At 39.5% G+C, this 11,036-nt stretch overlaps 1 pseudogene; it reads left to right on the top strand.

Moving 5' to 3' along the window:
- The first annotated feature begins 6,518 nt into the window (after positions 1-6,518).
- LOC105464127 (large ribosomal subunit protein eL32-like) lies at positions 6,519-10,052 on the top strand (annotated as a pseudogene).
- Positions 10,053-11,036: the final 984 nt, after the last annotated feature.

Here is an 11,036-nt window from a genome sequence, read left to right as displayed (position 1 = left end):
TTACTTTCTCAATCCCTCCTCTGGGTCACTTGAAGATCCCCTCCCTGACTCCACATGACTATGAAGGGTAGGTCAATCAATGTCCTTTCCTGCCTTTGACATTTAGTGGTCAGAAGACTAAACCAGAGCCAATCAGATTCTTCTCTGAAATTGATGCATGGACAGGTGGACAAAGAAGGTCCCTTTCTTCCGGGGCTGCCAAATCTTTCTGCCTGTGACTTGGGTGACCTTAGACAAATCATTTAACTTCTTTGAGCCTCAATTTTCTCACCTTAAATGAGGTTAATAATACAATCTATTTCATAGGCATTAAACATAAATAAAATTATATGATAAATTAATTCATTGCAAGGTGTTGGTCAATGACATCTTCAGACATCAAATCTCCCAGGGATATTTACATGTTTTAAAGGGGTCCATTATATAAAGCACAAAGATGGAAAGCACTAATCTATACTGTCAGGAATTAGGATAGTGGTTAACTTTGCAGGGGTGGGGGGCTTGTGATCAGAGGGAACATAAGGAAGCTTCTGCAAGGCATTGGTTGTGTTGGGTGTATTGTTGGTAAAGCTTCATTGTCCTGTATGCTTAAGATATGTGCCCTTTTCCATATGTATGGTATGATTTAATAACAAATCTTTAAAACTTAGAAATTTCTGCTTCCAAGAAGATAGAGTAGGCATACTTTTCCTTACTCCTCCTACTAAGTACAGTGAAAAACTGGACATTATATATGAAATAAACATAAGAAGACTTTGAAAGGAGGCACTTTCTTTGAAAGGAGGAGACTTTGAAGAAGATGGCACTTGGAAATATCAATAAGTGCAGACTAAAAAAGGCCTGACAAAAACTGCTCTTTTTGGCCAAAGGGCCAAGAAAGGAACAACACAAGAGAAGAGAAAACTTTTAGACTGAAACTGCTCTGCTCTGACTAAACACCACAGAAAAAAACAAAGAAAAATGTAGCCCCATCCTCATTCATACCAGCCGAGGCCAAGCGGGGAGCCTAGAATTCCACTTGCCAGGCTATAGCAAAGTGCCCTAATCCACCTACTGGGATATCTTCAGAGAAGGCCAAATACGGAGCCAGTACTTTTATCCCTGCTGGGTAGTGATGAGGAAACCACATAGGCAACCTGTACTTCCAGCCTGCATCCTTGCTGCTTGGGCAGTATCAGAAGAAGCGTAGTAGAGAGTCAGAACTTTTACCATTGCTCCGCAGTATTGATGCCATCCTCTCCCTGAGGTGTCAGTGGAGGCCTAGTGGGGAGCCAGAACTCCCACCCCACACAGCAATAATAAAGAACACCCCTCAAGATGTCAACAGAGGCTGAATAGACTTTCTATGCTGACCTGGCAGTAATGAGGGGACACCCTACCCCCTTCCCTTGCCAATGCAGTGTCCAAAAAGCCAGCTAAAACATCAGGTTTAAATAAGATACAGAGTCATGACATAATACCCAAAATGTCCAAGTTTCAATCAAAAACCACTCATTACACTAGAAACAAGGAAAATCTCAAACTGAATGAACAAAGATAATCTTTAGATGCCAACACTAAGATGAAACATGAGATAAAATTTTCTGACACAAATTTTAAAGCAGCCATCACAAAAATAATGCAATGAACAATTACAAGCACACTTGACACAAACAAAATATAGAATAAATAAATAAATAAACAGCGCCTCAGGAAGAGGTAGGACTTTAACAAAAGATCTAGCATTGGTATTACTGAAGACCCAAAAGGAGAGGATAAAGAGGGTAGGGCTAAGAAAGTATTCAAAGAAATAATGCCTAAAACACCCCAAATTTGGCAAAAGACATAAACCTATAGATTCAAGAGGCTGAGTGAACTCCAAACAGAATAAACCCAAAGAAATTCAAACCAAGAAACATATAATCAAACTTCTATAAACTAAGGACAAAGAAAAAATTATGAAGGCATCAAAAGAGAAATGACATGGCAAGAGAAAAACAACAGAATAACAGGATTTCACATTAGGAAACAGAGTAGAAGGAAATGGCACAATAACTTTCAAGTACTAAAAGAAAAAAATTGCCAACCTGCATTTCTTTGTTTTCTTTTTTTTTTTTTTTGAAATGGAATCTTGCTCTGCCACCCAGGCTGGAGGGCAGTGGTGCAATCTCGGCTCACTGCAACCTCCGCCTCCTGGGTTCAAATGATTTTCCTGCCTCAATCTCCCGAGTAGCTAGGACTACAGGCACCCGCCACCACACCTGGCTAATTTTTGTATTTTTAGTAGAGACGGGGTTTCACCATGTTGGCCAGGCTGGTCTCAAACTCCTGACCTCAAGTGATCTACCCACCTTGGCCTCCCAAAGTGCTGGGATTACAGGCGTGAGCCACCACGCCCAGCCTCAACCTGCATTTCTATCTCCAGTGAAAATATCCTTCAGGAATGAAGGGGAAATCAAGACATTCTCAAATACAGGGAAACTAAGATAATTTGTTACCAGCAGCTCTACTCTAAATAATGGCTAAAGGAAGTTCATTAAACAAAAAGGAAATGATAAAAGAAGTAACCTTGGAGCATGAGAAAGGAAGAGAGAACATGATAAGCAAAAGATCTGGGTAAATACAATAGACTTTCCTTCTCCTCCTGGGTTTTATAAATCATATTTGACAGTTTAAGCAAAAAATATAACACTGATATAGTTTTAAAAGGCTCTGGAAGAAATCTTCAAGGCAATTATATAAATGGGGGAGAATAAATAGATATAAAGGTAAGATTTCTATCCTTCACTCAAACTGGCAAAGTGATGACCCAAGTAGACTGTGATAGATATGTATGTATAATGTAATTCCTAGAGAAACCAATAAAAAAAAAAATAAAGAAATATACTAAAGAACACTATAAATAAATCAATATGGAAGGCAGGAGAAAGAAAATAGAAAATGAAAAGGAGAAATAACAAACAGAAAACAAGAAATAAAGTAGCAAATATAATTATATTCAATGTAAATTGTCTAAATATACTACTTTGGCAGAGTGGATCAAAAAGCATGACCCAGCTATATACTGTCTATAAGAAACTCATTTCAAATATAATGATAAAGGCAGATTGAAAGTAAAAGAATGGAAAAAGATATGTAATACAAGAATTAATCATGACAAAATAGGAATAGCTCTATTATATCAGATAAAGTAGACTGCAAAGAACAGAAAGTTACCACAGACAGAAAAGGACATTATATAGTGATAAATGGGTCAGTACACCAAAAGGACATAGCACTCCTAAATGTGTTTGCACTAAGTAACAGAGCAGCAAAGTATGTGAATCAAGATCTGATAGAGCTGAAAGTAGAAATATGCAAATTCACAATTAGAGACGTCAACATCCCTCTCTCAACAACTGATAGTACCACTAGCCAGAAAATCAGCAAGGATATAGAAAAGCTCAACAATATCATCAACTAACAGGATCTAATCAACATTTATAGAGTACTCTACTCAACAACAGCAGAATATACCTCAAGAATTTAGAAAAATGGGTCCTGGTAGTGGTTATAAGAAAAACAAATTAGAAAAAGAAAAGCAAAATAAACCCAAAGCAAGCAGAAGGAGATGCATAATAAAGATAAGAGCAGAAATCAATGAAATTGAAAACAGCAAAACAACAGAGAAAATCAATGAAACACAGAGCTTGCTCTTTGAAATCATAAATAAAATTGACAAATCTCTATCAAGATTGACAAAGAAAGAAAGAAAGACAGAAAGAAAGAGAAAAGATATAAATTACCAATATCAGAAATGAAATAGGGGCTATCACTATAGACCCTGCAGACATCAAAAGGAAAGTAAGGGAATACTATGAACAACTCTACACATAAGTTTGACAACTTAGAGGAAATAGACCAATTAATCAAAAATAACAAACTAGGCCGGGCGCGGTGGCTCAAGCCTGTAATCCCAGCACTTTGGGAGGCCGAGACGGGTGGATCACGAGGTCAGGAGATCGAGACCATCCTGGCTAACACGGTGAAACCCCGTCTCTACTAAAAAATACAAAAAAACTAGCCGGGCGAGGTGGCGGGCGCCTGTAGTCCCAGCTACGGAGACTGAGGCAGGAGAATGGCGGGAACCCGGGAGGTGGAGCTTGCAGTGAGCTGAGATCGCGCCACCGCACTCCAGCCTGGGGGACAGAGCGAGACTCCGTCTCAAAATAATAATAATAATAATAACAAACTAAAACAACTCACCCAATATGAAATATATAGTTTGAATCCCTATATATTGAGGAAATTGAATTTGTAATTTAACCCCCCGCCAAAAAAAAAGAAATATCAGAAGATTCCACTGGAAAATTCTACCAAATTTAAAAGAATTAAACTAATTCTAAACAATCTGCTTTAGAAAATAGAAGAGGATGGAACACTTCTCAATTCATTTTATGAAGCTATTATCCTGGTAAGAAAACTAGACACAGACAGTACAAAAAAAAGATATTACAGACCAATTTTCCTCATGAATATGCATGCAAAATTTCTTAACTAAATATTAGCAAATAAAATTCAACAATATATAAAAAGAACTATACAACATGATAAAGTAGACTTTATTCCTGGGGTGCAAGGCTGATTCAATTTGCTAAAACTACTTAATAGAATTCACCATATTACTAAGCTAAAGAAGAAAACTCATGTGACCATATCAATTGATAAAGGAAAAGCATTTGGCAAAATTCAATACCCATTTATGATAATCAGAAAACTCTTAGCAAATTAGGACTAGAGGGGAACTTTTTCAACTTGATAAAGAGCATCTACAAAAACCCTACGGTTAATTTAATACTTAATGATAAAAGACTGAATGCTGGCCAGGCGTGGTGGTTCACGCCTGTAATCCCAGCACTTTGGGAGGCCAAGGCGGGTGGATCATGAGGTCAAGAGATTGAGACCATCCTGGCCAACACGGTGAAACCCTGTCTCTACTAAAAATACAAAAATTAGCTGGGCGTGATGGCACATGCCTGTAATCCCAACTACTCAGGAGGCTGAGGCAGAAGAATCACTTGAACCCAGGAGGCGGAGGTTGCAGTGAGCCAAGATTGTGCCACTGCATTCCAGCCTGGGCAACAGAGGGAGATGCCTTCAAAAAACAACAAAAACAACAAAAGACTGAATGCTTTCCCCTTAGGACAGGGACGAAGCTGAAAGTGGCCACTCTCACTACTCATATTCAACATAGTACTGGAAGTTCTAGCCAGCACAATAAGGCAAGAAAAAGGAATATAAGGCATACAGATTGGAAAGAATTATTTCAAACTGGCCCTATTTGTTGATGGCATGGTAGTATATGTAGAAAATCCTACGAGATTTACAAACAAAGCAAAACAAAACAAAAACCTACTAGAACTGATAAGTGATTTCAGCAAAGACAGTGTTCAAGAATAACATTAAAAATCAATTTTATTTTTATATACTGGCAATGAACATGTAAACATTTTCACAATTGAAAATAAAATATCATTTACAATAATTCAGAACAAAACATAACATTCTCCAAAGAAGATATATAGATGGCCAATAAGCACATGAAAAGATGCTCAATATCATTAATCATTTGGGAAATGCAAATCAAAACTACAATGATATAACACCTCGCACCTATTAGGGTGGTTACTACTTAAAAAAACAGAAAGTAGGGCTGGGTGCGGTGGCTCATGCCTGTAATCCCAGCACTTTGGGAGGCCAAGGTAGGTGGATTACCTGAGGTCAGGAGTTTGAGACCAGCCTGGCCAACATGGAAAAACCCCGTCTCTACTAAAAATACAAAAATTAGTCGGGCATGGTGGCATGCGCCTGTGGTCCCAGCTACACAGGAGGCAGAGGCAAGAGAATCACCTGAACCTGGGAGACGGAGGTTGCAGTGAGCTGAGATTGTGCCACTGCACTCCAGCCTGGGCAACAGAGGGAGACTCTGTCTCAAAAAAACAAAAACAAACAAACAAACAGAAAGTAACAGGTGTTGGTAAGGATGTGGAGAAATTGGAACCCTTATACACTGTTGGTGGGAATATAAAATGATACAGTCACTGTGGAAAACAGCATGGCATTTTCTTTAAAAATTACAAATATAATTGTCATATGATTCAACAATTCCATTTCTGGGTATATACCCAGAAGAATTGAAAGCAGGGTCCTGAAGAGATATTTATATGCCCATGTTTATAGCAGCATTATTCACAAATGCTAAAATGTAGAAGCAATCCAAATGTCCATCAACAGATAGATGGGTAAGCAAAATGTGGTCTATCCATTACAATGGAATGTTATTTAGCCTTAAAAAGGAAGGAAATTCTGGCACATGCTACAACACAGACAAACCTTGAAGACATTATGCTAAGTGAAATAAACCAGTCATAAAAAGACAAATACTATATAATTCCACTTATATGAGGTACTTAGAAAAGTCAAAATCATAGAAAAAGACAGATGGTAGCTGCCAGGGGCTGGGAGAGTGTTTAATAGGTATAGAGTTTCAGTTTTACATGATGAAAAGAATTATGGAGATGGAAGGTAATGATGGTTGCACAACATTGTGAATATATTTAATGCCACCGAACTGTACACTTAAAAATGGTTAAGCCCAGGTGCAGTGGCTCACGCCTGTAATCCCAACACTTTGGGAGCCTGAGGCAAGTAGATCACTTGAGTCCAAGAGTTTGAGACCAGCCTGGGCAACATGGCAAAACCCTGTCTCTACAAAAAAAAATACAAAAATTAGCCAGGCGTGGTGGTGTGTGCCTGTGGTCGCAGCTCCTAGGTAGGCTGAGGTGGCAGGATAGCTTGAACCCAGGAGGTGGAGGTTGTATTGAGCTGTGATCACGCCACTGTACTCCAGCCTGGGTGACAGAGCAAGATCTTATCTCAGAAAAATAAAAGAAGGTTAAAATGATAAATTTTATGTATATTTAAACACGATAAAAATGAAAAAACATATATAGGACTTGTATGGTGAAAACTACAAAAATGTTGATGAAAGAAATAAAAGATTTAAATATCTGGAGAAATATACTATGTTCACAGAGTGGAAGATTCAACATAGTAAAGACATCAGTTGATATACAGGTTTTATGCAAATACTATCAAAATCCCAGCAAGAATTTCTACAGATATACACAAGATTATTCTAAAATTTATATGGAAAGGTAAAGAATTAGACTAGTGAAAACAATTTTTTTTTTTTTTTTTTTTGAGATGGAGTTTCGCTCTTGTTGCTCAGGCTGGAGTGCAATGGCGCAATCTCGGCTCACTGCAACCTCCACCTCCTGGGTTCAAGCGATTCTCCTGCCTCAGCCTCCCAAGAAGCTGGGATTACAGGCATGTGCCACCACCTCTGGCTAACTTTTTGTATTTAGTAGAGATGGGGTTCCACCATGTTGGCCAGGCTGGTCTCCAACTCCTGACCTCAGGTGATCCACCCACCTCAACCTCCCAAAGTGCTGGGATTACAGGCGTGAGCCACCATGCCCAGCCTCAACAAAAACAAAATTTAAAGAGGAATAAAGTGGGAGGAATTACTATACCCAATTTCAAGACTTATCATATAGCTACAGTAATTAGGACTGTGTGTTATTGATGGAGGGAAAGACACATAGATCAATAGAATAGGACATAGAACCCATAAATAGACCCACACAAGTATGGTGAAATGACCTTTGACAAAGGTGTGCAACAGCTAAATGGAGAAAATAAAGATTTTTCAACAAATGATGTTGGAGCAATTGGACATCCATAGGCAGAAAAATGAACCTTGACCTAAATCTTACTCTTTATGAACAATTAACTCAAGTGGATCACCAACTTAAATGTAATACATGAAACTAGAAAACCTTTAGAAAATAATAGCCGGGCGCGGTGGCTCACGCCTGTAATCCCAGCACTTTGGGAGGCCGAGGCGGGCGGATCACAAGGTCAGGAGATCGAGACCACAGTGAAACCCCGTCTCTACTAAAAAAAAAAAAATACAAAAAATTAGCCGGGCGCGGTGGCGGGCGCCTGTAGTCCCAGCTACTCAGGAGGCTGAGGCAGGAGAATGGCGGGAACCCGGGAGGCGGAGCTTGCAGTGAGCCGAGATCGCACCACTGCACTCCAGCCTGGGCAACAGCGTGAGACTCCGTCCCAAAAAAAAAAAAAAAAAAAAAAAAAAAAGAAAATAATACAGGTGAAAATTGTGGGGGGTTAGGCAGAGGCAAAGGGATCTTAGACTTAACATCAAAAGCACAAGCCATAAGTGAAAAATTGATAAGTTGGACCTCATCAAAATTTAAAAATTTTCCTCTGGGAAAGATTCTGCTAAGAAGATAAAAAGACAAGCTACAAACTGGGAGAAAATACTTGTAAACCAATTATCCAGCAAAGGACTGGTATAAGGAATCTGTAAAGAACTCTGAAAACTCAATAGTTAAAAAAAAAAACCTGACTGGGCACAGTGGCTCACACCTGTAATCCTAGCACTTTGGGAGGCTAAGGTGGGAAAATCGCTTAAGGCCAGGAGTTCAAGGAGTTCAAGATCAGTCTGGGCAACACAGTGAAACCCTATCTCTACAAAAAAATTTTAAAAATAATCAGGTATGCTGGTGTGCACTGTAGTTCAGATACTCAGGAGGCAATGACAGGAGGATTGCTTGAGCCCAGAAGGTCAAAGCTACTGCACTCCAGCCTGGGTGACAGAATGAGACCCTGCTTCTAAAAAAAAAAAAAAAAAGAAAAGAAAGAAAGAAAATGAAAGAAAGGAAAGGCTATATACTGTATGATTCCATTTCTGTAACTTTCTTGACAAAATCACAGAAGTGGATAACAGATTAGTGGTCGCCAGGGATCAAGGTGAGATGGGAGAGGAGTGTAGCCATAGAAGGGCAACATGAGGGAATCCTTGTGATGACAGAAATGTTCTGTACCTGTATTGACAATGTAATGGTGTCAATATCCTGCTTGTGTTATTGTACTAAAGTTTTGCAAGATATTACCATTGGGGAAACTGGGTAAAGGATATATGGAAATGTCTCTATACTTTTTCTTACAACTGCATGTGAATTTATAATTATCTCAAAATAAAATGCTTAATTAATTTATTATTTTATTTATTTAGAGACAGAGGTTTGTTGCCCAGGCTGGAGTGCAGTGGTGCAATCTCAGCTCACCGCAACCTCTCTCTCCTGGGTTCAAGCATTTCTCCTGCCTCAGCCTCCCGAGTAGCTGGGATTACAGGTGTTTGGCCATCATTCCCGGCCAAATTTTTTTTTTTTTTTTTTTTTTTTTTGTATTTTCAGTAGAGACAGGGTTTCACCATGTTGGCCAGGCTGGTCTCAAACTCCTGATCTCAGGTGATCAACCTGCCTTAGCCTCCCAAAGTGCTGGGATTACAGGCATGATAAAATGCTTAATTTAAAAAGAAATGGGCCTGGCATGGTGGCTCACACATGTAATCCCAGGAGGAACATTTGAGCCTAGGAGGTCGAGGCTGTAGTGAGCCATGATCGTGCCACTGCACTGCAGCCTGGGCAATGGAGCAAGACTCTGTCTCCAAAAGTGAAACAATAAAATAAAATAGTAGAGAATATTCTCTCTTCCTCAGCGCTGCCTACAGAGGTGGCAGCCATCTCCTCCTTGGCATCACAGCTGCCCTCAGACCCCTTGTGAAACTCAAGATTGTCAAAAAGAGAACTAAGAAGTTCATCCTGTACCAGTCAGACTGATATGTCAAAATGAAGCCTAACTGGCAGAAACCCAGAGGTATTGACAATAGGGTTTGTAGAAGGTTTAAGGGCCAGATCTTGATGCCCAATGTTGGTTAGGGGAGCAACAAAAAAACAAAGCACATGCTGCCCAGTGGTTTCCGGGAATTCCTGCTCCATGACATCGAGGAGCTGGAAGTGCTGGTGATGTGCAACAAATCTTACTGTGCTAAGATTGCTCACCGTGTTTCTTTCAAGAACTGCAAGGCCATCGTGGAAAGAGCAGCCCAGCTGGCCATCAGAGTCACCAACCTCAATGCCATACTGCGCAGCAAAGAAAATGAATAGGCAGCTCATGTGCGTGTTTTGTGTTTAAAGAAAACCATAAAAACTGCCAAAAAAAAAAAAAAAGTAGAGGGGGCCTGGCGTGGCGGTTCAATCCTGTAATCCCAGCACTTTGGGAGACCGAGGCAGGCAGATCACCTGAGGTCAGGAGTTTGAGATCAGTCTGGCCAACATGGTGAAATCTCATCTCTACTAAAAAACACAAAAATTAGCCAGGTGTGGTTACGGCACCTGTAATCCCAGGTATTTAGGAGACTGAGGCAGGAGAATTGCTTGAACCCGGGAGGCGGATGTTGCAGTGAGCCATGATTGCACCACTGCACTCCAGCCTGGGTGACAGAGTGAGACTCCGTCTCAAAAAAAAAAAAACTTTAAAAAAATAGTAAAGGGGCTCCTAAAGAGCAAAAAACCTATAAGACTAAGAGGAAAGGCATCTAATGGTGTGACTTCAGGCATGGTGACAAGTCACTAGAAGAGGGAGAGAGATACACCCTTTGCCACTTTCAAAGTCAATCCTGGCACCTAATATAGAGAGATGTTAGTATTTACCTATGATTGATTTAAGGAAGATTCTTCCTCTATTACCCTCTGTAAAATTTGCAGTCATCATTGATAAAGACAAGACAAGAGTTTGACTCTTAGCCTCAAACATAAAGGACTTCAAAATCTTATTTGGTGCACTATTTGTGTGTTTATGTAATTTAACTGTAAGTGACTTAAATATTTAAAAAAATTATCACAATTTTGATCTGCACCAGAAAGGAATTTGCAGCTGAAAATAATCTGTTCCTATTCAGCTAAATTTTGAAAATATCTAAATTTTCTTAGTGAGTAAACATCCATGGTCTCAGATGTGGTCATGGGATAATGGTTTCCCAATGACTCATAAAATACCTGTCTTGAGAAAATACCTCTAGCGTTACAAATAGGGTTGCAAATCTAAAAAGACAAATTTCATTAAGGCAGGAGATTTTTCTGGGCATGCTA

Source organism: Macaca nemestrina, chromosome X (genome assembly GCF_043159975.1).
Source record: "Macaca nemestrina isolate mMacNem1 chromosome X, mMacNem.hap1, whole genome shotgun sequence".
Taxonomy (NCBI): domain Eukaryota; kingdom Metazoa; phylum Chordata; class Mammalia; order Primates; family Cercopithecidae; genus Macaca; species Macaca nemestrina.
The sequence above is the reverse complement of the archived record's forward strand: the minus strand, read 5'-3'. Positions and strand labels throughout refer to the sequence as shown.